At 51.9% G+C, this 26,344-nt stretch overlaps 1 pseudogene across 1 annotated transcript in view; it reads left to right on the top strand.

Annotated features, from left to right (window-relative positions):
• LOC125525400 (senescence-induced receptor-like serine/threonine-protein kinase) overlaps positions 1-26,116 on the top strand; it is a 57,800-nt pseudogene extending 31,684 nt beyond the window's left edge. Inside the window, exons 11-15 of the transcript XR_015608743.1 lie at positions 24,422-24,666; positions 24,879-25,005; positions 25,152-25,220; positions 25,335-25,527; positions 25,615-26,116. The product of XR_015608743.1 is annotated as a senescence-induced receptor-like serine/threonine-protein kinase (transcript). The remainder of the gene's footprint in view (positions 1-24,421; positions 24,667-24,878; positions 25,006-25,151; positions 25,221-25,334; positions 25,528-25,614) is intronic.
• Positions 26,117-26,344: the final 228 nt, after the last annotated feature.

Below are 26,344 nucleotides of genomic sequence, written 5' to 3'. Positions count from 1 at the left end.
TCGTAGTGGTGGAGTGTTGTAACGCCCCAAGACCGGAGCTTCAGATGCCTTCCAGGGTTTCCGGGTTTTTCGTCATGTGAGTTGTTGGTTTATTGCATTCAGCTTTGCATCATGTGCATTGCATCATGTCATCATGCCATCATGTTATTTATTTTTTCTTAACTCAACTAAATAAATGGCATGGATCTTTGATCCATTTAAACCGAGGGAATTCACATGGTGAATTCTCTTTATAACATATCCTCCCAATATTTTAGGGAGCTATATTAAATATTCCATTAATTTGGAATCATCAAAACACACTTGCAGATTAATTCCCCATGCCTTTGTCCCATGCATCATCTCCTTCTCTTTTCCTTCTATTTCCTTTCTTTTGCAAGTGCCATTTCCCCCTTCTCTATTAATGTTCATTCTTTTCTGATAAATTCTCAACCATGCCTGCAACCTCTCAGTCAAATTTCAGATCCTTTGGAGTTGTTTTGGTTAGGTTCAAAAATGTGATTCAAACTTGTTTTATTTCTTTTACCTCTAAAAATATCCAAGACAATTTTATCAAATAGAGTATAGTTCCAGGAGATTGAGGATATTTTTATATCTGAAAAACTCATCTTCTAGCCCCCTGTACTTTTTCTTTTATTGTTACTGTTTATCCAAATAAACAGGAAGTAAATGATAAAAGAAAAGGCTTTCCTGGGCCTCCCTAGGCCAACTTCCGCTCCGGCCCACCTAAGGCCATCCCGTCCCGCAGGCCGGCCCATCCTTCCCCCCAGCCCACCTAACCTAACCTAAACCTAGCCCGAGACCCCCGTGCACCCCCTCCTCTCGGTCTCCCTCGCGCCGCCAGGAGACAGCGGGCGTGCTACCTCGCTCGATCCCCTTTTCCCCTCCCTCTTGCTCTCGCTCGCAGGGAGAGAGCAGCAGAGCCAGTGCTGCGCCTCCCTACGTTTCTCCTGATGCCGAGCTCCATCACGGGCCCTGACGTGGGCGACCGGCATCGTCCCATCCGCGCCTCCTCCTCCCTCCGCTTGGCCACGACGCCCCGCGCCTCTCCGCTGCCTGCATCCCCATGGCGCCCGCGTTCCGTGCCCGAGGCCTCCTCCTCGACCTCGCATCCCTCGCCGTCTGCAACCTCCGTCCAGCGAGTGGTGCCGCATATCCTCGCGCCTCCCGACGCGGTGCTCCCCTGCACATGCGCCCGAGGCCGCGGCTTCCTCGTCCCGGTCCATGGGGGACTCGCCAGAGCCCAGCCGTCGGACCAGCAGCTCCCGCGCCACGCCTCTGCTCCGCCCTCCGCCTTGCTGCCCCGACGTGCCTCGTCCTCGTCGCCTTGCTGCACCACGCCCGTTGCCGGACCTCGCATCGCCGGCCCGCCGCCCTGGAGACTGCGCCCTGCCAAACCTCCCCTGCTGCTCCCTGCATCAGGCCTACCGCCGACCCTCCCATCCGCAAGTAATTCCGGCTGTTGCTGTTGTCGCAACGTCCCCAAACATGAGCACGACCACGGACGGCTACCTCCATATGGATTTCGTCAAGTTCCGCTTCCACAAGTGTACCCCTACGTGTTGGATTCGTTAAGTACCGCACCGGAACGCCAAGTACATGGATTTGCCAAGTTCCCCTCCGAACATGTACGAATATGCCCGGTGATGCGAAAAGTACCCCGCCAACGTGTACATCTACTCCGTCAAGACCGGACCGACAAGTACCCCAACATCGTGTGTACCACTACCGTCGCCCCGAAGACGTTGGAGTCATCAAGTACCTCACCGTACGAACGTGAACGACTACCGTCGCAAGAACGGGACCGGAAAGTCCGAAGACCCCAAGTACCACGACACCGATGACATGAACATCTACGGATACTCGTGCTTCAATAAACATGTACCACTACCATCGTCGAGATCGCGAGAACCTCTACCGTCGACCCTAGAGCATGCGAGATCGACTACTTCCACTACCGCCGTCGCGAGAACTCCTACTTCCCTCCACGAACGAGAACCGTCCCCTTTGCACGCTCCGAAGGTATAACCCCGAGACGACGTCCGTGAACGAATGCTTGCGATGTTTGAGATGCTCGTGTTTGCACCGTGTCCAATTTTTCACTCGTTTCCTTGTCGCCAAATCATGGGACACCCGGAATCCGGGGACGCCCCACCATCTTTTGCACGCATCCGCATACTTCTCCTTTGCATCGGTATCTCAATCGAGTTACCGGAACCGGAACGTTGCAGTGGCACCATTTTCGTTATCGTTGCCGTGGCACCCTTTTTCTTTCCACCACGGTGACAAATGCCTCATAATATGCTCTTGTTAACATTTTCTTAAAATTTGCATAACTTGAACATGTCATCCGCATCATGTTAACAACTTTAAGAGGGTTAAAATTTGTTGTTGCTTTAAAAATTGCTATTGCATATGGGGATTCACCGGATTTGTTGTTTGTTATATCCGGCCCCATTTAAAATGTTTAGTTTACTTATGCTCCGCCTCTTGCCATCTTTAAACAACATTTAATATTGTTGAGTACCTAACCGGGAGTGAACCAAATAATTGTTGTGGTGTTTTGTCAATATGCATCCAGATGCATATTGAGCTCCACTTAACTTGTAGGTTTGTTTGTGCACTTTGCCATGCCATGCTTCTTTAAATCAGACATGCATCGTACTTGTTTGTGCATCGTGCCATGCTTATGTGATGTTTGTTTACTATGTTGTGTGCTTCTTTCCGGTGTGGCTTCTTCGGGTTGGTTCCGAGAACGTCGTGTTTGTGAGGATCCGTTCGACTACGTCCGTTTGCCTTCTTCATGGACTTGTTCTTCTTCCTCGCGGGATTTCAGGCAAGATGACCATACCCTCGAAATCACTTCTATCTTTGCTTGCTAGATGCTCGCTCTTTTGCTATGCCTATGCTGCGATACCTACCACTTGCTTATCATGCCTCCTATATTGTTGAACCAAGCCTCTAACCCACCTTGTCCTAGCAAACCATTGTTTGGCTATGTTACCGCCTTGCTCAGCCCCTCTTATAGCGTTGTTAGTTGCAGGTGAAGATTGAAGTTTGTTCCTTGTTGGGACATGGAGATGTTGTTCCTTGTTGGAACATGTTTACTTGTTGGGATATCACAATATCTCTTATTTAATTAATGCATCTATATACTTGGTAAAGGGTGGAAGGCTCGGCCTTATGCCTGGTGTTTTGTTCCACTCTTGCCGCCCTAGTTTCCGTCATATCAGTGTTATGTTCCTGGATTTTGCGTTCCTTACGCGGTTGGGTTATAATGGGAACCCCTTGACAGTTCGCCTTGAATAAAACTCTTCCAGCAAGGCCCAACATTGGTTTTACCATTCGCCACCTAGCCTTTTTCTTTCCCTTGGGTAGGCCTGCCCAAGGGTCATCTTTATTTTAAACCCCCCTGGGCCAGTGCTCCTCATAGTGTTGGTCCGAAACGGGAATCCTGCGGGGCCACCTCGAGGCAACTCGAGGGTTGGTTTTACTCGTAGCTTGACCTATCCGGTGTGCCCTGAGAACGAGATATGTGCAGCTCCTATCGGGATTTGTCAGTGCATCGGGCGGCTTTGCTGGTCTTGTTTTACCATTGTCGAAATGTCTTGTAACCGGGATTCCGAGTCTGATCGGGTCTTCCCGCTAGAAGGAATATCCTTTGTTGACCGTGAGAGCTTGTGATGGGCTAAGTTGGGACACCCCTGCAGGTATTTGAACTTTCGAAAGCCGTGCCCGCGGTTATGGGCAGATGGGAATTTGTTAACGTCCGGTTGTAGAAAACCTGAAGTTGACCTTAATTAAAATGCATCAACCGCGTGTGTAACCGTGATGGTCTCTTTCCGGCGGAGTCCGGGAAGTGAACACGGTGTTGGAGTTATGCTTGACGTAGGTTGTTCTAGGATCACTTCTTGATCATAATTTTATCGACCGTGCTTTGCCTTCTCTTCTCGCTCTCATTTGCGTATGTTAGCCACCATATATGCTAGTCGCTTGCTGCAGCTCCACCTCATACCTTTTTACCTTACCCATAAGCTTAAATAGTCTTAATCGCGAGGGTGCGAGATTGCTGAGTCCCCGTGACTCACAGATACTTCCAAAACCAGCTTGCAGGTGCCGATGAGTCTGTGCAGTGACGCAACCAAGCTCAGGAGGAGCTCGATGAAGATCTTGCCCTTTGTGTTGTTTTGTTCTAGTTGATCAGTAGTGGAGCCCAGTTGGGGTCGATCGGGGACCTTGTCGCATTTGGGGTTCTTCTTTTATTTTGGTTCCGTAGTCGGACCTTGATTGTATCTGTTTGATGTAATGCTTTATTCATGTAATTGTGTGAAGTGGCGATTGTAAGCCAACTATGTATCCCTTTCCCTTTGTATTACATGGGTTGTGTGAAGATTACCTCACTTGCGACATTGCTTTCAATGCAGTTATGCCTCTAAGTCGTGCTTCGACACGTGGGAGATATAGCCGCATCGAGGGCGTTACAGCCTTGCCCCCTCCCCCAAGCTGCTTCAGACCCCCCGCCCTCCTATAAGTACGCCGCCACCCCGCCGCCTCCCACCTCGTCCCGCCTCGCCGCCGCCGCACTTGCCGCCGCCGCCCGCGCCGCACTTGCCGCCGCCGCCCGCGCTGCCGCTGCCGCCACTGCGCAGGAGCCCCGTCGCCTCGCCGCCGCAGACTCGCGCCACCGCTGCCGTTCAGATCCCGCCCGCCGCCACCGGTTTTTCCGGCCCATCCTGGTTTCTTTAGAAACCCTAGTTTTGATTTTTGGATCGGTTCGATTTTTCTCCGGTTTTCTCGGATTAGGTTAAATAACGAGCGTTCGTTTGTTAGTTCGTTTTAACGAACGAATTTCACCCATTTGCCTCTGTTAGCGAACGTTCACGCCGTAGTATTTTTCTTTTTATTTTATTTTTTGGCCAGGGATGTATCCGCGATTATTTTTATCGCAGATTAGCCCCTGATCTTCAAACCCTCACAACTTTTTAACCGTTTGTCCAAATCCAGTGAAACCAGCGCCAAAATCTTCATCTCGAGCCTCTCTTTCCAGTTAATCAACTTGAACATGGTTTGGAAAATTTAAAATTTGGTTTCAAGAATATTTGAATTCGAAGTTCTTTTGACCATAGTTTCAGTTCCGTAGCTCCGATTTAACCGATTCTTTTTGCAAATCGAATCTCTTCAGTTGAACTTTCAGATTGCATCTTATTATTTGAATTTTACCCTTGCATCTATGGTTAAGTGCTTATGTATGCTATTGTTTGTTTGAGATAGAATTTCCGGAGTGCGAAGCGTGCTACTACAAGTCTCTAGGGTTTGCGGATCGTCAGCAATGCAAGTAACACATTGATCATACCCTTTATTACCCAGTTTTTATGCATTTATTACAACCCTCAAACACGGCATGATTAGGATGTGGTTAACATGTGGGTATTAGGAATTAGATGATGTGGTAGAACCTATTGCCCTTTTATTATCAAACCCTTGGGAGTTACTTCTACGTTATGCTTATATTGCCATGCTATCCTCGTAGACGTGGATTGGGTTTTAGTGTATCCATGAAAGATGTGAGATTGTTAATTAATGGTTAACTTAAGGTGGCTACTTAAACACACATCTGGGTGGATTGGTTGCGGGCACCTGGAGAATCTAGTGTTGTCCTAGGATATTCCGGAGTACCCGTGGGATCATCATATGGTTCGCCACCTAGGCTCAAAGGGATCATAAGATTATTCATGCTAGAAACTTCCGTGTGCAGCCACAAGCTATTATGGGCTCTAGCATAGTTGAGTAGGTTGCATGACCTCTTTCAGTGGTGGGCTAGCAGATGTAGGGGAAAGTAGGTGTAACTGTCCACCCAGAGTAAAGAGTTAATGTTTCTGAAAGGCTGTGCCGGGGTACTGATCCACGGGCACCTATGGGACCGGCGGACCGAGTCCCTTTCGGTTCGGCGGGGGCGGAGGTCGCACGAAGAGCGGATCGAGGCGAAGCACACGAGCGGTTTACCCAGGTTCGGGCCGCACGGATGCGTAAAACCCTACTCCTGCTTTGTGGTTTGTATTGAGTTCTTGCTCGGGAGCGCGGAGTGCTACAGTACACTCCAGCAGCTAACGAGACCGAGCGTGAATGTTCTCCGAACTAGCTCCCCCCCTCTGAACCAGCTAACCCCTCTCTACGTTGCGCATGGGCCTCCTTTTATATGCTCAAGGGGTCACCGACAGGTCGCAACGGAGACAAAGGGTAAAAATGGAAAGGTGCTGCGGTAGGTACATCCACCTGCTACAGTGTATCATACCTAACCCTGACGGCAGGGGACAAGGGCATTAAATGCCCGTCTGCGTCGCCTAAACAGTGCAAAAGGGGCCGTCAGGGACGCCACCGCTCGCCACGATGGCAATCTTGTCAGCGCCGCTTGCCACCGCGCGCCGCTGGCTGCACAGCCTCCCGCCACGTATGCCTGGAAGGGTCCCAGAGCGACACGTTGGTGGATGTGCTGGAGCGCGAGCACAGAGTGGTGGCTTGCCGCGGCAAGCGCCTTGCCGCGGTCGTTGTCTTGTCGCGTCTGGGAGTTTGTCGCTCACCGGGCCTTGCCGGGACGCGTGGCGCGTCATGGCAAGTTCCTTGAGGTGCCTTGGTTGGCCTTCCCGGCAAGCTCCTCTTGCCGGGGTCTTGAGATACTTGGTTGGCCTTCCCGGCAAGCTCCTCTTGCCGGGGTCTTGAGATACTTGGTTGGCCTTCCCGGCAAGCTCCTCTTGCCGGGGTCTTGTCTCCTTGGCTTGGATACTTTGTTCTTGAATGGCTCCAAAGGAACCACGAAGGACCTTGGCGGTCACCCGGCAAGCCTTGCCGCGGGATGCTGCGACTGCCCGTGCACAAGTTCGGGATACTAGGGTACCCCTACTCTAGTACACCGACAGGAGCCCCCGGGCCTGGGCCATACACGGTGCCGAGCGCTGTTGGGCCAGGCCCAAACAGGGCACGGGCACGCGCGGCCTAGGTTACGCCGTATCTCTCTCCGTATCCACCGCGCCCTCCCCGAACGGCACGTGTTGAATGCGGCGTCGTGGGAGAGATCGTGGGTGGTTTCTTTATCCGGAAATGCGGAATGCCCGCCCCCTCCCTCTTTATAAGCAGGGGAAACAGGAGCAGTTCGCCCATTAGCCGGTTGCTGCTTCAATCTCGGAAATCTCCGCGGCTCCCCCGCCTTCCCAAAGTCGAAAGAGAGCAGCGCTCCGCCCCCATATCGCCACCAGCACCACCAACGCCGTCGACCTCCTCCACTACTTCCGCCATGGCTCCAAAAGCCGACAAGGGGAAGGTCATAAAGTCGACCGAGGCGCAGCGGCTTGCGGCGCTGCGAAAGGAGCGGGCAGTCTTCCCCCCCAAGCTTGCCGCGAGGGAGCTGAGGGAGAACTACTACCTCTTCTGGTCGACGGAGACACGAGCGCATCCGCGCACGAAGGTACTTCCCGCCGCCGCTTGGAAGAAGGCCCCAAACGGATACCCTTTCTTCGCCTTGTTCTTCTACTGCGGGCTCTGCCCGCCTTCTCTGAGTTCTTCTGCGACATTATGAACACCTACGGGTTCCACCTCCTTGACTTCACCCCCAATGCCGTTCTGACCATGGCAGTTTTTGCGCATCTCTGCGAAAACTTTGTCGGAGTCCATCCCAATGTAGCCCTTTTTCGCCACTTCTTTATACCCCGAGTAGAGAGAGGAGAGCCTTTATCCGGCGGAATCGCCTGGATCTCAAGGGCCGGCAAGAAGGAAACTTATCTGGAGGGAGAATTCCGCGGCAAGTGGGAGGAGTGGAGAGCAGACTGGTGCTGGATTGACGAGGAGAACCCGCAGCCATTCACCACCCGGCGCCAAACCCCGGTAGCACGCAGCAGCGATTGGAGTGACGTGGCCCCGGAAGACGACAGGCTGAAGATTGCTATCACCCGAATCCTACGCCTCAGGCTTGCCGGGCTCACTGTAGGCGCTGTTGGCGCAGATTTTCTTCGCCGCCGCATCGCCCCCCTGCAGGAACGGGGGAGACCCACTTGGGAGTTCAAGAATGCGGCGGATATCATGAGGCTGCGGCCGGGCCTCAACTTCAACTTCACTGTTCTGGAGCTTAACGCGATGCTCCAGGAGCTGTTCAAGTATGACCCCCAACATCCCGAAGTGTTCAGGTTGTCGGGGGGTGTCGTTCCACTGTGCAACAATTCCGCGCTCGACCGCATCCGTGCAATGATGCCGCTGTGCGATTCGCATGGAATTGTCCCAACTTGGCAAGAGCCTGCAGACGACGTCGTGCAGCAATTCTTCGATGACTTGGTAGAAGTGCCGATCCGCTCCGACGAGAAGGATAGCCTCACCCGCGACACCACCGATGCGGAGATGGCGCTCATCGCCACTAGGCTAGAAGAGGCGGCGGCGGCCGCAGCCGCGGGCGAATTTGGATTCACCGTGGAGGAGGCAGAGGCAGCAGAGGCGGCAAGCCGCGTCGAGCGAGGGGAGCCCGCCGGCGAGAAAGAGCTTGCCGGGCGTAACGTCGAGTCAAGCGAGCCCACCAAGGATACGAGCGGCTCGCTGGAGATCAACTCGTCTTCCTCCTCATCTTCAGATAGCTCGCCGCAAGCAGAGCCTCCATCCCCATCAAGAAGGCGTCTCCGCAAGGCTGGTGACGTAGCGGAGCGGCAGGCGAGGCAACAGTGGCCGCGCCGCGTGACACGCTCCACCGCGGCAAGCACTGTTGCTGCGGGAGCACCTCACGCTGCGACGACAACTGGAGCGGGACCCTCCCGGACCACCGCTTCTACACCTGCCGCTTCTCACGCCGCGCCGGCAGCCGGAGCGGGGTCATCTCAGACCACCGCCGCCGTTCCCGCCAAGCGGCCAAGGGAAACTACTCCTCCGCCTCATCGCGCCGGGCGTGAGCCGGATTTCGACTTCTCCGCGTTCAGCTCCGACGAGGAAGAAGAAGAGTAAGATCTTCTTGTTGTACTTGTAGTTCTTCAATCCTTGCTGTTTGTCTTGTATCTCATTTGCTTTACTCTGAACTTGTTCCTTTTTAGGACTCTGGCCCAGAGAGCAGCGAAGAGAGCCAAGGTCCCGGTGATCGTCATCGAGGACGAACCCACTACGACAGCAGGAGGTGCGCCCGAGGCAACCTTGCCGGACCCGGCAACTTTTCTCTAGAGTAGCCCCCAGCGTAAGTATATGGTTTGCTTTCCGCTGTGAGGTGCGCATGGATACTCTGTCTTTGCTGATATCTGACTGTTGGTTTGTGTAGGAGCAGAGCAGCCCCACCAGGAGCCAAGGGAGAGTCCTCCGGCAAGGGAGAGGTCTCTGGCAAGGGAGAGTTCTCCGGCAAGGGACAGCACCAGCGGCCCTCCGACGGCGGAGACCACGACTGCAGAACCCGGCACAGGTAATCCTTTCGCTGCAAGACTTCCCTTGGGTTCTTCTTCTTTTGATCTTCTTTGGTTTTTGTTGGATTTTGCTTGACTCTTCTCCCTCTTCCGGCTGTCAGACCCATCTGCTACGGAGCCGATGGAGACCGAGGTTGCCGCCGACGACGCTGCTGCCACCGAGGGAGCAGCCGGTGCTGACGATCCCGCCGGCGCAGAGGCCGCCAAGGCTGCCGCCGCAGCAACTGGCGAGGGATCTGGCGATCGCACTGACGGCCCTGAGGCCGCAGGAGCGCCAGGCGCTACGCCGACCGCCGACCCGTCCGCCGCTGCCACAGCGCCAGGCTCCGAAGAGCCCCAGCCAGGCGTATACTTGAAGGCCGGCGATGACGTCTTCATCAACCTCCCCTGGGCGTCGAGCTCCAGGGCGCCGGTCGAGGGAGAGATCTTCGACGGGGAGGTGCTCGCCTCCGCTGGGCTGACGCTGGTTGACGCGCCGAGCAGCAGCAGCAACGAGCCTGAGGAGGAGCGGCTGCTGCGGAAGTTGTTGTCGCTCTACTGCGCGCGACAAGCCAAGATGGAATCCCGCGACGCGCTTGTCGCGAAGGCGGGAGCAGACATCGAGAAGCACGCGGAGGAGCTCCGGGGTCTCCACCAGGAAGCTCTCCGGTCCCTGGCGGAGGAGCGGGAGCAGCTCGCCAAAGAGCAGAAGGCCTTCTTCCTTGAAAAGGCCAAAGTTGAAGAGCAACGGCGGCTTGCCGCTGAGAAGCTGTTTGCGCAGGAAGGCGAGCTGGCGCAGCGGAAGGTCAACCTTGACGCCCACGAGGAGGAGCTTGCCGCGCGCGAGGAAAAATTTGGCGGAGCCCTCAAGCAAGCGGAGGATGCTGCCGCAGCCGCCGAGGCCGCCAAGAAGGAGCTGGAGACGAAGGTGGCGCAGCTGGAGGCCGATCTTGCCGAGAAGGGCAAAGAGCTCAGCGCCGCCAAGGTCTCCAACGTGGATCTTGAGTTGAAGCTGACCACTTTGACCAAGACGCTGGACGGCGCCAAGGAGCAGGAGGTGGCCTTGAAGGAGGAGATCAAGGCCGACAAGGCGCTGCTGGAGAGTGCTGCCGCCACCCAGAATGCTTTCAGGGAGACTGTGGAGCACTGGACGGAGAGTCTCGTGAGTGCTGCTGCAGATATTGACAGGGAGCTGGCGCAGCTGGGGATGGGGGATCTCGGGTATCCCTCCGACGAGAACCTCCAACCCAGCGCCAAGCTCACTTTGTTCTTCAAAGGCGTGGCGACGGCCCTCCAGCGGCTCCGGGAGAAAATCCCAAAGCAGCTGGCCGACGAGTCGCGCAAGATCTGCGCGGGAGCTCTTCAAAAAGTGTTGGTGAAGGTGGCCTTCCGCAATCCGGGCCTCAACCTCACCAACGTCCTCAAGACCTTGCCGCCGGATGCTGATCTGGAGGCGCTCAAGACCCTTGTCGCACCCATTGTGGACAAGGTAAGCGGGATCAAGAGGATCGAGGGCGATCGCGTAGACTAGGCCGCCTGTTTCTTCTTTTCTTGTCGCTATTTGTCATGTTATGAAAACAATCTGTTAGAGCCGCGACCAGCTATCTTTGTAATATAACTCTATTCTGGGTAATGATTGCAATGTTACTCCCTTTACTTGATTCCTTCCTTTGTATGTTTTTGCCCTACGCTTTTAGGGAACTTGCCGGTGCAGGCACCCGAGCCGCGAGCGCTGAGTGCGGGACATCAGCAGCCTGCTGACGGTGCCGCTACCGACAAGAAACCTTGTCGCAACTAGTTGCAGCTCACTTAAGTTGTTGAGCGGACTCGAAACAAAGTAAGGGCGCAACTAGCTACGAGTTGGTTCCTCCGCGCACAGGTTTTCCATACAAAGTGCGGTCGTTCAAGGGAGATAACTTAAAAATTTTAAAAATCTGATTGCTCAAACTTTGGCAACTTAGTTTTTCTGTTGTTTGCTTCCCGGCAAGGCGAAACTTTCTTGAACGACGCCTTGTCCATACCATTATCTTCTCCTTTCCCCCCCGACAAACTTATGGGTGAGGGAACCTTCCTTTCCTTGAGAAAAAAAGAAAGAAGAGAAAATAAAGATATGGGGCCTTACGGCTCGTTATTGCTTACCGTGGAGTAGGTGCTACACAAAGTGTCAGATCATATATGCCAAAAAATAGAAAGCATGAAATTGACAAAATGTGCGGAGCACCTGTGCTTTACTTATGCACGGGATCTGCGCCCGGCTTTGTACAAAGGATTACATGCAACAGCGGCAAGACTTGTACAAAAGGTGGTTGCCGGAACTGGTTCCGGCAACCGCGCCTTACGGGTAAAACTTACGAAGATGCTCAATATTCCAGGAGTTGCTCACCGGAATGGCATCTTCGGTCTCAAGGCGGACAGCGCCAGGCCTAGTGACTCGTTTCACCCGGTAAGGGCCTTCCCACTTCGGCGTCAACTTGTTGGAATTCTTGGCGGACTGAACACGCCGAAGAACAAGGTCGCCTTCCTCGAGACTTCTGGCATTAACTTTGCGGCTGTGGTAGCGAGACAAAGCTTGCTGGTAGCGAGCAGCTCGCACAGCAGCCTGAAGACGGTCTTCCTCAAGGAGCAGCGCGTCATCTTGTCGCAGCTGCTCTTGCTCAAGCTCATCATAAGCGAGCACTCGAGGTGACCCGTATACGAGTTCCGTGGGGAGAACTGCCTCTGCTCCATAGACTAGAGCAAAAGGTGTCCCGCCAGTGGCTCGATTTGGCGTCGTCCTGATCGACCAAAGAACCACCGGCAGCTCCTCGATCCAGTTTCTTCCGCACTTGTGCAGCTTGTCGAAAGTCCTGGTCTTGAGCCCGCGCAGCACTTCAGCATTTGCCCTCTCCGCTTGACCGTTGCTTCTCGGGTGAGCAACAGAAGCGAAGCAGACCTTGGCGCCAAGATCTTGGACATACTGCATGAAGGTGCGGCTCGTGAATTGTGTACCGTCGTCGGTGATTATCCTGTTAGGGATCCCGAAGTGGCAAACAATCGACCTGAAGAACTTGACTGTTGACTGTGCTGTCACCTTCCTCACTGGTTCCACTTCCGACCACTTTGTGAACTTGTCGATTGCAACGTACAAGTACTCAAAGCCCCCGACTGCTCGGGGAAAGGGGCCGAGGATGTCGAGCCCCCAGACCGAAAATGGCCAGGATAAAGGGATCGTCTGGAGAGCCTGAGCTGGTTGGTGTATCTGCTTGGAATGGAACTGGCACGCTTCACATTTGGTTACTTGTGCAGTTGCATCCTGGAGGGCTGTCGGCCAAAAGAAACCTTGCCGGAATGCCTTGCCGGCAAGTGCTCTTGCGCCAATGTGGTGACCACATATGCCTCCATGTATCTCTGCCAACAGCTTTTGTCCGTCTTCCCGGTGAATACACTTCAATTTCACACCGTTGAGTCTTCTTCTGTACAGTGTCTTGTCAACAAACTGGTACATACTTGACTGCCGGGCTACTCTTTCCGCTTCTTCTTGCTCTTCGGGAAGTTCTCCTGTCCGAAGGAAACGGACAATCTGCTGTGCCCATGCTGGAGCTTGTGGCTCGACAACAAGGACTAAAGGCAAATCTGCTGCTGCGGGAACATCTGCTTCTACGGCGAGAACCTGCGGCTCTGCTGGAGCTTGACGTTCCCCGGCAAGCTTGCTGGAGCAAAACTTGTCGGGAGCTTCTGCTTCAAGGGAACAAACCCTGGGGCTTGCCGGAGCAGAATGTTCCTCAGCGCTCTTGGCGTTGATCTTGGGGACCTTCTTGGCGGCGGCTTCGGGAAGCTCTGCCGGAAAATAGTCACCAGAAATCAACTTCCTCTTCTTGCTCTATCCAGTTGATGGTGTTACAGACGGTTGAGTCAGCTTGAGCACAAAGATCCCTGGTTCCACAAGTAACTTAAGTGTGGCGCACTTTGATAGGCCATCGGCAATGGCGTTCTGAGCTCTTGGAACATGCTCCATTTGTAGGCCGTCAAAGTGCTCTTCTAGCTTTCTCACTTCGTCGACGTAGGCTTCCATCAATGGACTCTGATAGCTCTTGTTCACTTGGCGGACGACAAACTGCGAGTCACCCCTGACAATGAGCTTCTTGATCCCTAGGTCTGCCGCGATCCTGAGACCGGCAAGCAAGCCTTCATACTCTGCAGTATTGTTTGTTGCTTGCTCCTTGGGAAAGTGCATCTGGACTACGTAGTTGAGGTGCTCTCCGGTGGGTGCGACAAGCAGCACGCCAGCCCCGGCGCCTTGCAGCGAAAAGGCACCATCAAAGTACATCAGCCACTCTTTGCTTGCTTCCTTGACGGGGATGCTCGTTTCTGGAATTTCTTCATCTGGTGTTGGCGTCCATTCTGCTATGAATTCTGCCAATGCTCTGCTTTGGATAGTTGAAGTACTCTCAAACTTGAGGCCAAAGCTTGACAGTTCCAGTGCCCACTCAACAATCCTGTCGCTTCTGGATTCTGTAGTATCCTCTTCAGCGGAAAGCGAGTGACAACTGTGATATCATGTGCTTGGAAGTAATGGCGCAGCTTTCTCGAGGCCATGAGAAGGCTGAAAAGCAATTTCTGCATGCCAGAGTACCTTGACCTAGCCCCCTGCAGAAGGGAACTGACAAAGTAAACTGGGCGCTGCACCATTTTCTTCTGTATCTCCTCGCACACCTGCGCATATCGATCTTTGTCGGGACCAGAGCTTGTCGGGGAAGCCCCTTGCTTGTCGCTGGATGTGCCTGCCATGGTTGCGGGCTTGTCATCTGCCTCCCTCTCTGCTACTAATGCAGCACTAACCACTTGATTGGTTGCCGCTATGTACAGCAGCAACTTCTCTTGTGGTTTAGGTGCGACAAGTATTGGAGGGGAGGACAGGTATCTCTTCAAGTCTTGCAGCGCAGCCTCCGCTTCCGGAGTCCATTTCACTGGACCTGCCTTTTTCAATAATTTGAAAAATGGCAGGGCGCGCTCAGCAGACCTAGAGATAAACCTGCTGAGAGCAGCCACGCAACCGGCAAGTCTTTATACATCCTTGACGCGCTTTGGTGCTTCAATCTGCTCAATGGCCTTAATCTTGTCGGGATTGGCTTCAATTCCCCGCTGAGACACGAAGAACCCGAGAAGCTTGCTGGAGAGGACTCCAAACACACACTTCTCTGGGTTGAGCTTGAGGCTGATCTTGCGCAGATTTGCAAAGGTCTCGTCTAAATCTTGGATCAGAGTTGTCTTGTCCTTGCTCTTGACCACTATGTCATCCATGTAGGCTTCCACATTTCTGTGTATTTGTGGCTCAAGAGCGACATGGACTACTCTTGCAAATGTTGGCCAGCATTTTTTAATCCGAAAGGCATCCGTATGAAACAGTACGTGCCACATGGAGTAATAAATGCGGTCTTCTCCTCATCCTCTTCTGCCATGAAGATCTGATGATATCCTGAGTATGCGTCAAGAAATGAAAGCAAATCACATCCGGCTGTGGAGTCAACAATCTGGTCAATGCGCGGCAAAGGAAATGGGTCTTTGGGACAAGCTTTGTTAACATCGGTAAAGTCGATACAAAGTCTCCATTTCCCCTTCGCCTTGCGCACGACTACAGGATTGGCCAACCACGTAGGATGGAGCACTCCTCTGACAAGGCCTGCTGCTTCCAACTTCCTGATCTCTTCCGCGATGAATTCTTGGCGCTCCACTGCTTGCTTCCTGACCTTCTGCTTGACGGGCCGCGCATGAGGACAAACGGCAAGATGGTGCTCAATTACTTTCCTGGGAACACCGGGGATGTCAGACGGTTGCCACGCAAACACGTCGACATTCGCCCGCAGGAAAGCAATGAGCGCGCTTTCCTATTTAGGGTCGAGAGTGGCACTGATGGTGAAGGTACCACGAGTGCCGTCCTCCTTGGCGGACACCTTCTTGGTCTCTGGCGGAGCTGCCATTGTCTTCTTACACTTGCCGGTGGAGCTCGATGGTGCGTCCTCGATGGCAGCGCAGCACTCCGAAGAGGTGCGCTTGCCGGAGTGGGCATCAGAACTCTTGCCGGACATGGTCTTCTTCTTCCTCCCGGGAGCTTCAACGGCAAGTGACTTGCGATCTGTTGCGGCTACCGCTTCCCGGTAGATCTTGTCGGCGCAGATAAGAGCATCCTTCTTGTCGCCAGGGACAGAGATGACGCTTATCGGGCCTGGCATCTTCAGCATGTTGTATGCGTAGTGAGAGGCTGCCATGAACTTGGCGAGTGCTGGACGGCCAAGTATTCCATTGTAAGGCAATGGAATATCGGCAACGTCAAAAGTGACCCTCTCAGTCCTGAAGTTCAACTCGCTGCCAAATGTTACTGGCAACGTGACCTTCCCCTTCGGCTTGCTCCTTCCCGGGTTGATTCCTTGGAATGTGCCGGTCTCTTTAAGCTCGCTGTCAGGGATCTGGAGTTTCTGGAGTACAGCGGAGGAGATCAGGTTCAAGCCGGCCCCGCCGTCAACTAGCATCTTAGTGACCTTGAGGTTGCGGATAGTTGGTGAAACCAACATCGGCAAGCACCCAACCGCAGTTGTGCGATCAGGGTGGTCCTCAATATCAAAGATTATAGGCGTGCAGGACCATTTCAGAAGCTTGCGTGACTCAACAGGTGGCTCCGCCGCATTGACTTCCCGCACCCACTGCTTGAGTTGGCGGTGTGAAGTATGCAGAGAAGCACCGCCGTCAATGCACAAGACTTCCGTGGCTTTCTGGAACTCCTGCTCACTGGTCTCGACATCATCCATGTCTTCGTCTTTGTCGTCATCTTCATCCTTGTCGCGGCCGCGGGGAGGTCTGTCCCCTTGCTGCTGCTTGGCCTTGCCGTGGCGTCCTCCCCGGCCGGCGCGCTTCTTGCCGGACTCTCCAGCGCTTCCTTGGGCCCTCTCCTTGTCGCGTCGCTCGTATTCAGCCTTCTGCTGCTGGACAAGCTGCTCGACCTTCTTGCAGCTCTAGAGGTCATGGCCCTTGGTGCGGTGGATCTTGCAGTACTGCTTGTCGGTGCCGTCCTGCTTGTCGGCGACCGCCACAGCCTGGCAGTTGGTGCATGCGGCAATCTCCTTGCCGGAGCTACCAGCCTTGGCTTTCTTGGCGCCACCTTCGTTGCCGGACTGCTCAACGACTAGCACATCTTTGCCTTTCTTTTTCCTGTTCCGCCGCCGGTTTTTCTTTGTCGGGGCAGCATCCTCGCTGTCAGATCCTTCTGCTCCAGTATTCTCTCCGGGGAGTTTCCTCCCTTCCTCAGCACGTGCACACTTGTCGGCCAGGGCATACAACTCACTGACGTCTCTGATCCTGCACATCGCCATCTCCTCCCGCATCCTGCGGTTACGCACGTTCTGATGGAACGCGCTGATGACCGCGGCGGGGTGGACATCTGGGATGTTGTACTGTACCCGGCTGAACCTCTGAATGTACTTGCGCAGGGGCTCTCCTTCCTTCTGGGTGAGCAGATGAAGGTCACTCTCTTGGCCATGAGGTTTGTGGCCGCCTGTAAAGGCGCCGACAAACTGATGGCATAGGTCTGCCCAGGAGGATATGGAGTTGTCCGGCAAGTGCATGAGCCAAGACCTGACGTTGGGCTTGAGCACCAGCGGGAAGTAGTTGGCAAGGATCTTGTCGTCCCGCCCCCTGGCAGCCTGCACCGCGATGGTGTAGATGCCGAGGAACTCCGACGGATGCGACTTGCCGTCGTACTTCTCTAGTACGTCTGGCTTGAAATTCTTCGTGCTGGGCCACTGGACTTGCCGCAGCTAACGAGTAAACGCAGGGCAACCTACCGCGTACGGCAAGTCGCCTGGTTTCCCTGGCGCATGCATGTCGACAGAGGGCCCAGCGCGCTGGTCTGATTGACGTCGCGCTTCTCTTCGGCGCTCGATGCGAGTACGAGCGTCTTCTTGCTGTCGTTCGTGAAGAACTTGGCGCTGATCGCGATGAGCTTGTGGATCTGATGACGCGGTGGAGTCGCTGTCGAGGTGGATCTGTCGAGTCTGCGATCTTGGCCTTCGGGGCGGAGAGTGCACAGTGGTCGCACCCCCACCGGTCTTGTCGCCACCGGCTCGTGCCTGGCTGACTTGCCGCAGGTGCGACGTGCTCGGCTGCCTTTGAGCGTCGCCGTTGGCGAAGCCGATGAGACTCTGAATGGTGGCCCTCCAGTCGTCGATCTTGTCTGCCGTTGGAGGGTAGTCCAGGAGCAGTTGAGCTCGCGTCAAAGCTTCTGCTGCAGTGGCGGGTGGCGGTGGCGAACGGTGCGAGGAGCGGGATATGCTCGGACTTCTAACTATGTTAGAAGGAGCAGTATCCCGTCCAGGCGACCGTGTCTCGCTCGCGCCAGCAGGTTGGCGTGCATGGTGGTCTTGAGCACTCCGAGATCCACCAGCTCGATCTTGGTCCAGCAAACGCATGGTACCGTGAGCACCATGACGCTGCCGGTCCCGCGCCTCCTGAGATGGGCGCGGTGCATGTACGGACGCCGAGGTCTTGGAGTGCGCCCGGTCGTTGTGGGAGCCGGCTACGCTGCCGATGGGCAGCGCAACCTTGTCCTTGGACCTGGCAGCACCGTGAGCTCCCTCATCGGCGCCCGTTATTTCGCCGGCGCCTGCCCCATCAGCCGTTTGCTCCGGCAGTGGTGGGTTCGGCGCGGACGGAGCAGCCGCCTCCGAAGCCTTCTTCTTCGGCAGCATGTCGATGGAGATGATGAAGATCTAGCTCGCGTGAACGCCGGATCTGGTTCACACAACCTCGATGCCCCCTACCTGGCGCACCAAAGATGACGGGGTACTGATCCACGGGCACCTATGGGACCGGCGGACCGAGTCCCTTTCGGTTCGGCGGGGGCGGAGGTCGCACGAAGAGCGGATCGAGGCGAAGCACACGAGCGGTTTACCCAGGTTCGGGCCGCACGGATGCGTAAAACCCTACTCTTGCTTTGTGGTTTGTATTGAGTTCTTGCTCGGGAGCGCGGAGTGCTACAGTACACTCCAGCAGCTAATGAGACCGAGCGTGAATGTTCTCCGAACTAGCTCCCCCCCTCTGAACCAGCTAACCCCTCTCTGCGTTGCGCGTGGGCCTCCTTTTATATGCTCAAGGGGTCACCGACAGGTGGCAACGGAGACAAAGGGTAAAAATGGAAAGGTGCTACGGTAGGTACAGCTACCTGCTACAGTGTATCATACCTAACCCTGACGGCAGGGGACAAGGGCATTAAATGCCCGTCTGCATCGCCTAAACAGTGCAAAAGGGGCCGTCAGGGATGCCACCGCTCGCCACGATGGCAATCTTGTCAGCGCCGCTTGCCATCGCGCGCCGCTGGCTGCACAGCCTCCCGCCACGTACGCCTGGAAGGGTCCCAGAGCGACACGTTGGTGGATGTGCTGGAGCGCGGGCACAGAGTGGTGGCTTGCCGCGGCAAGCGCCTTGCCGCGGTCGTTGTCTTGTCGCGTCCGGGAGTTTGTCGCTCACCGGGCCTTGCCGGGACGCGTGGCGCGTCGTGGCAAGTTCCTTGAGGTGCCTTGGTTGGCCTTCCCGGCAAGCTCCTCTTGCCGGGGTCTTGAGATACTTGGTTGGCCTTCCCGGCAAGCTCCTCTTGCCGGGGTCTTGAGATACTTGGTTGGCCTTCCCGGCAAGCTCCTCTTGCCGGGGTCTTGTCTCCTTGGGTTGGATACTTTGTTCTTGAATGGCTCCAAAGGAACCACGAAGGACCTTGGCGGTCACCCAGCAAGCCTTGCCGCGGGATGCTGCGACTGCCCATGCACAAGTTCGGGATACTAGGGTACCCCTACTCTAGTACACCGACAGGCTGTGTCTCGGTCATCCATTTCTCAAACACCATGAAGTGTGAGAAATCCAACGGAGGAGATCGAGTCTTGTGGGGAAAAGTGCACAAACCTCTGCAGAGTGTAGAAACTAATCATGGTTAGCCGTGTCCTCGGTTATGGACATCTTGAGTATCTGGTTCTTGGATTATCATGTTGATCTCATCACTCTAAATTATTTTGTTGGGTTTTAATACTGCTTAATTGGGATTGAGTTGGAGGAACCTTCTCAATGTTTAACAACTACCATGATAGTTAAAACAAAATATATTCCTTTGTTGTAGGGAAAAATTGGCTTTTCGCAAAACATTATAACCATAGAGCCTCCACCAGCCTCATATGCATGTAGTTATAGCATTTATTCTGTTCATTGCTCTACTGTGTTATATTGCCAGCATATTCCATGTGCTGACCCATTTCGGGCTGCAACATATCATGTTGCAGACTTTTTAGACGAAGAGTAAGGTGCGCTAGGTCGTTGTCGTGCACTCAGCTATGCCATTGGAGTTGATGGACTCACTTTATCTTCCAAGCCTTCCGCTGTTATCTTTTAGATGGCCTTAAGCCATATTATTTGTAATAAGTTCTCCTTTGATACATTCCATGTAATAAGTGTGTGATTGCACTCTGTTATAAATCCTTCAAAGTGCTAGGTATGTCAGCATTACCGATCCAGGGATGACACTTATGCACAGAGATTTGACTGTTTGAGGTCAGATCGCTACAAGATGGTATCAGAGCACACGCTGATTGTAGAACACGACCACTAAGATGAGCCATAGGTCACCCTTCTCTACTCATTTCTGACTCCTCTCAATTTTCTACTCTATAGGATGGCGGACTCAAGGAACAAGTTTGCACAACCGGATGAAGACACACCATTTGGGAGACACTTGAAGGAAGTCACTAGGTACGTGAACATCAGAATACCAAGCTTTACCGGGACCTACACCACCACTTTACCAGAAGAGGAGCGTTGGATGATTCGAGTTCAAATTCTAGGAAGGACATTCACGCCAGTTACTGAACCCATAGAGTTTTCCTTTGATGCACCAACCTGGAGTCTATGAAAGAGCATGTTAGCCCACATCGCCATGGGACGCATCGGCGAAGTTTATCAGAAGGATATTAAGGACACCATCTACCAGATATGTGGGCACCAATATGAGCAATGGGAGATGATCAGCACCAAGAGGGTCATGTCCATTGCAGCTTTCATCTAGGAGTTAAACCAACACATTCGTCGCTAGGAGAACCAGATATGCACAAGCATGATAGATCTGAAGAAGTTGATGACTAGGAACATGGAGCTTGAAGAGGAACTCAAGTCTACATGCGACGGATACGAGGAGGAAATCACAATACTAGTGGAGAAGAATGACGACCTGACAAGGAAGCTAGGAGTATTCATGGGAGACCCCACGCCAGGAGGAGATGACGACGATCCTAAGGACAACATCATCATCGACGACACCGACTCCGACCCCGACAGTAGTGATGATGACTATGAAGACGAAGCTGGAGCGGACATCATGGAGTCTTCCACCGATCAAAATTTCTAGATGACCACCATATTATCAGTAGTATTCCTCCATGTATATAGTAGTAGTCCGAGCACTTTTGTAACGGTAGTTAGATCGTTTGTATGCCCTTGTTTGATTTGAGTGGTGTGATATGAATGTGTTTGTCTCATGTGCATATGGGTAGTGCCTTCTCACTAGACCTCACTCTATTCCAATCTCTCCCCTCTAAACCCATCAGATGCCTCCGAGACGTGACCCCAGATTTGTCTTCCCACCGGAGCTTACTCAGTTGATCCAATAGCAGAATGCCTTGATGTAGTTGCTAGTTCAGAACCAAGGCAACAACAACAACCCACCGCCACCACCTCCAGTTGACAACTTAGCCCATTTGCTGAGGTTGTAGACGCCGGTGTTTTTCAGTAGCACCGAGCCAATAGTTGCTGATGACTGGCTACGACGGATTGGACGGGAGTTGACCACCGCAGGTTGCACAGATGCTGAGAAGGTGCGTTTTGCCGCACATCAATTGGATGGACCCAGAGCCTCATGGTGGGAGAATTACACAGCCACTTTCCCCTATAGCCAATGTCACTTGGGAGCAGTTTCAGCAAGCATTCCGCACTGCTCATGTCTGAACTAGAGCTATGAGCATGAAGAAGCGTGAGTTTCGCAACTTATGCCAGGGAAAACGTACTGTGGGGCAGTGCATGGATGAGTTTAGCAAGTTAGCTCACTATGCCCAAGATGATGTGGCCACAGATGCCGCTAAGCAGGAGAAGTTTATGGAAGGACTGAATGATGAGATGAGTATGCAGTTAATGGTGGCAACATTTAACAACTACCAGGAGTTGGTAGATAAGGCTCTTATGATTGAAGGGAAGCAACAGCAGATTGAGAGCCGCAAAAGGAAGTATGGACAAGGGAAGTACAATTCAGGAGCTCAGCAGAAGCCTCGTTTTACCCCGAACTCGGGAGGATATACTCATAACCATGGAGGCCATACCCACAACGGAGGAAGTTCGCATAACCACAGTGGCCCCAAGAATGGAAACGGGAATGGAGCAGGTAGCTATCAGAACCGCTCTAACCCAGCCACACCCGCCAAGAAGGATCTAAGTCACATTACTTGTTTCAGGTGCGGGAAGACTGGAAATTACGCCACCGAGTGTTCTGAAGCAAAGAATGGTAACGGTAATGGAAGCTCTAGGAAGAAGCCCAACCCTTTCAACAGGGGACAAGTGAACCATGTTAACATGGAGGAGGTTGAAGAGTAGCCAGATGCAGTTATAGGTAAGTTTTTGGTTAAGTCATTTACTGCAATCGTTCTTTTTGATACTGGTGCATCGCATTCATACATTTCAAGGGGATTTTTGGATAAGTATAAGTTGCCCACCAAAGTTCTTAGGACACCTATGTTAGTAAGTTCGTTAGGAGCTGAGTATATGGCAAGCCAAGGATGTTTTCAGATGCTGTTGACCATAGGTAGACATGTTTTCCCCTCAGGCTTGATTATTTTGGAGTCGTAAGGATTGGATGTGATACTAGGAATGGATTGGCTATCGATGTATGGAGGAAACATCGATTGCGCCAGTAAGTCAATTTGGTCACTACCTCGGAGGGAAAAAGGATTAAGCATGCGCCAAGGAGGACCCAGGTAAATTCCCTCTCAGGAGTTGTTCAGGAGGAAGTGCCTGTAGTGAAGGATTACCCAGATGTATTTCCATCGGAACTACCAGGCATGCCGCCGGATCAAGACATTGAGTTTCTGATAGAGCTGTTGCCAGACACCAGACTGATATCGAAGAGACCATACCGGATGCCCGCAAATGACCTAGAGGAGATTAAGATGCAGATTAAAGAGTTACTGGAGAAAGGATACATTCGACGAAGTTCGTCACCGTGGGGAGCCCCAGTGCTCTTGGTTGAGAAAAGGATGTATCATTGAGAATGGTTGTTGACTGTCGTGCTTTGAACAAAGTGACGATCAAGAACAAGTACCCACTACCGATGGTCAATGATTTGTTTGATCAGCTACAAGGAGCTAAAGTATTCTCCAAGATCAATCTGCGATCAGGATACCACCAGTTGAAGATCCGAGAACAGGATATACCTAAGACAGCTTTCACCACCAGGTACGGGCTATATGAGTATATGGTTATGTCATTTGGATTGACTAATTAATGCCCCTGCCTATTTCATGAGTATGATGAATAAGATGTTCATGGAGTTTTTGGATACGTTTATCGTGGTGTTCATTGATGATATCTTGGTATACTCGAAGAATGAAGAGGAACACAAGGAACCTTTGCGTTTAGTTCTCGAGAAGCTCAGGGAACACCAGTTATATGCCAAGTTCAGCAAATGTGAGTTTTGGTTGAAGGAAGTAGGATTTCTTGGACATGTTATATTAGGAGAAGGTATAGCCGTGGACCCCACCAAGGTCCAGTCAGTCACTGGTTGGCTAGCACCCACCACAGTTGGAGAGATCAGCAATTTTCTTAGACTCGCGGGATATTATCGGAGATTCATTGAGAATTTTTCTAAAATTGCAAAGCCTATGATGGAGTTGCTGAAGAAGGACACCAAGTTCAAATGGACAGATGAATGTGAGGCAAGTTTTCAGGAGCCGAAGAAACGTTTGGTTATAGCCCCGGTGCTGATTCTGCCGGATATACGCAAGGATTTCCAAGTGTATTGCGACGCTTCTCGCTTAGGACTTGGAGGTGTACTTATGCAAGCTGGAAGACTGGTTTCATCTGCCTCACGTCAGCTTTGACCGCACGAGTTGAATTATGCCACGCATGATTTGAAGTTAGCAGCCGTAGTTCAAGCGCTCAAGACCTGGAGACATTTTCTTATTGGAAACCATTGTGATGTATACACGGATCATAAGAGTTTGAAGTACATTTTCACACAGAAGGAGCTAAATCTTAGGCAGAGGAGATGGTTGGAGCTTATAAAGGATTATGATATGAAGTTGCACTATCATCCAGGCAAGGCCAATGTCGTAGCAGACGCTTTGAGCCGAAAGAGTTATGCCAATACCCTTGTAAGCGAAGGATTACCAAAGGAGTTGGCTGAAGATCTCAGGGAGCTTCGGTTGGAGATAGTCCCTAGAGGTTTTGTTGCAGCATTGGAAGTTCAATTATCTTTGTTGAAGATTTTGTAAGTCTGGCAACTACTGTTCAATTATGCTTTTTTCTTTCCTGCAAATCATATTTTCTTTCTTCAGAGATTTGTCAGGAAATCAGCTCAGTGGCTCGATTCCCTCCGGATTTCTCAAAAGAATTCAAGATGGCTCCCTAAATCTAAGGTCGTTAATTTACCCATAAATTATCCCGATTCGTCTTGCATGATACTTGATGAATTTCATTGATCAACTTTTTAATATTGTTTAGCAGATATGGCAACAACTCAAACCTTTGCACCAATGCCAATTCATGTCGACCTTCTAAAATGAAGAGCAAGCTGCCCATATACGTTGGTGCCCCTACAGTTTTCATTGTGGTGATAGTATCAGTGGCACTAACACTCTTTTGCTTGTTGAGACGAAAAAATCCAGGTGAGACTTTGGCATGCGCCAACTAATTATTGGTATATGTTTCCACATCAAATAGTACTAATGTTAATCATTAAATTCCACGCATATAAAAAGGATTAACGAAAAACTCCGTAAAGCCACAAAATGAAACGAGAAATGATGGGGACACATCACTTGGACTTGAGACTCGCCGATACACATACAATGAAATTGAGAGGATAACCAATAACCTTCAACAAGTGTTGGGAAAGGGAGGATTTGGTTATGTCTATGATGGCTTCCTGGAGGATGGCACTCAGGTGGCGGTAAAGATACGGTCTGAGTCTTCCAACCAAGGTGATAAGGAATTCCTAGCAGAGGTACAGTTTATTATCTCAGTGCAGTTGCATTCCTCCTTGTCGTTTAATTCACTTATGTTTCAAAGTTCTCATATTGCTTTAAATGTAAAATCTAAAATATCAAGGTACATTTAACATACTTTACTTTGTTTAAAAAACTATAAGTTTCTCGACAAAGATTTTAACTGTAAAACGATATCTATGAACTCATGTCTTGATCCCTACTTGTTCAGGTTCAAATTTTAACCCGGATTCATCACAAGAACCTTGTCTCCTTGATTGGTTTCTGCAAGGATGGAGAGCACATGGCACTTGTTTACGAGTTCATGTCAGAGGGAGCTCTGCAAGATCACATTGTAGGTACGCAAGTTCTTTAACACAATATATCCAGCTGCTAGAAGGTGACTGGTGTAGCGTAAAGCACTGTGAGCTGATAGAGTGTACATGTTGTTTATCTATAGAATCGTCTGAATAACTGATTGGTCACAATATCGGCCTGTATGTAGGAGGAGACCGTAACGCAAGATGCTTAACCTAGAGATAGAGACTTAAAATTGCAGTTGAATCTGCACAAGGTAAGCACTTATATTGCACCTTTTGTTTCTTTCTCGAAAAAAGCACTTAAATGGATAGTCGGCAACTACTTTTGCAAAATGAGTGTTTTTTTAATCCTCGGTGTTCATATACAGGACTGGAGTACCTACATAACGGGTGCAACCCACCTTTGATTCACAGGGATGTGAAGGCCACGAACATCTTATTGAACACGAGGTTGGAGGCCAAAATTGCCGACTTTGGATTATCGAAAGCTTTCAATCGCGACAATGAAAGCCAGGTGTCCACGAATGTGATCATTGGCACACGCGGATATATGGATCCAGAGTAAGCCAACTCCTTCCACCCTGCTCCAAGATCTTTCTATAGCGTACCGTGCTCTGAGTATTTGGTGGAGCTGAAACATTTGCTTAGGTACCAGACAACAGGGAGGCCGACAACAAAGAGTGATGTGTATAGCTTTGGCATCGTGCTGTTGGTGCTTGTCATGGGGAAGCCACCCATAATGTATAACCCGCGAAGCATCGCCATCATTGAGTGGGTGCAACAGCGGTTATCGAAAGGTGACATCGAAGGCATGGTGGATGTGCGCATGCACGGTGACCACGACATCAATAGTATGTGGAAGGCCGCTGAAATCGCCCTCAAGTGCACTGCACATGCATCGGCGCGGCGTCCCAACATGACTGATGTTTTAGTGCAACTACAGGAGTGCCTCAAGCTAGAGGAGGACCATGCTGGCGGCAACTCCAACAACAACTTCTACACTGGCATCAGCAACAACGACCTGAGCACGAGAAATGATTCTTACGCTGCTAATCAGTCCACGAATGTGAGCCAAAGCAGCACTTCATTTGAGAATGAACATAATTTTGGGAGGGTGCCAACAATGGACAACGGTCCTGCTGCCCGATAAGCAAGACTTATTGATCATGTACCGTCGCCAACTGGTTATCTATGTTGGAGTTTCCATGTGAAATCTTTGTAATCATTTTTTTGTGGGATCTCCATGTTTATTGATGTTATTTGACCAAGTTTCCCATGAAATTTTTTGTATGTTCAACCAGTAACTTACTGAATTGCTAAATCAAATCATAGACGACTTTCCTTGAATCAAAGTGAAAAAATGCAAAGTGTGATCTTG

Source organism: Triticum urartu, chromosome 1A (genome assembly GCF_056163025.1).
Source record: "Triticum urartu cultivar PI428250 chromosome 1A, HENAU_Tu73, whole genome shotgun sequence".
NCBI classification, from domain to species: Eukaryota; Viridiplantae; Streptophyta; class Magnoliopsida; order Poales; family Poaceae; genus Triticum; species Triticum urartu.
This window is presented reverse-complemented; position numbering and strand designations above follow the sequence as displayed.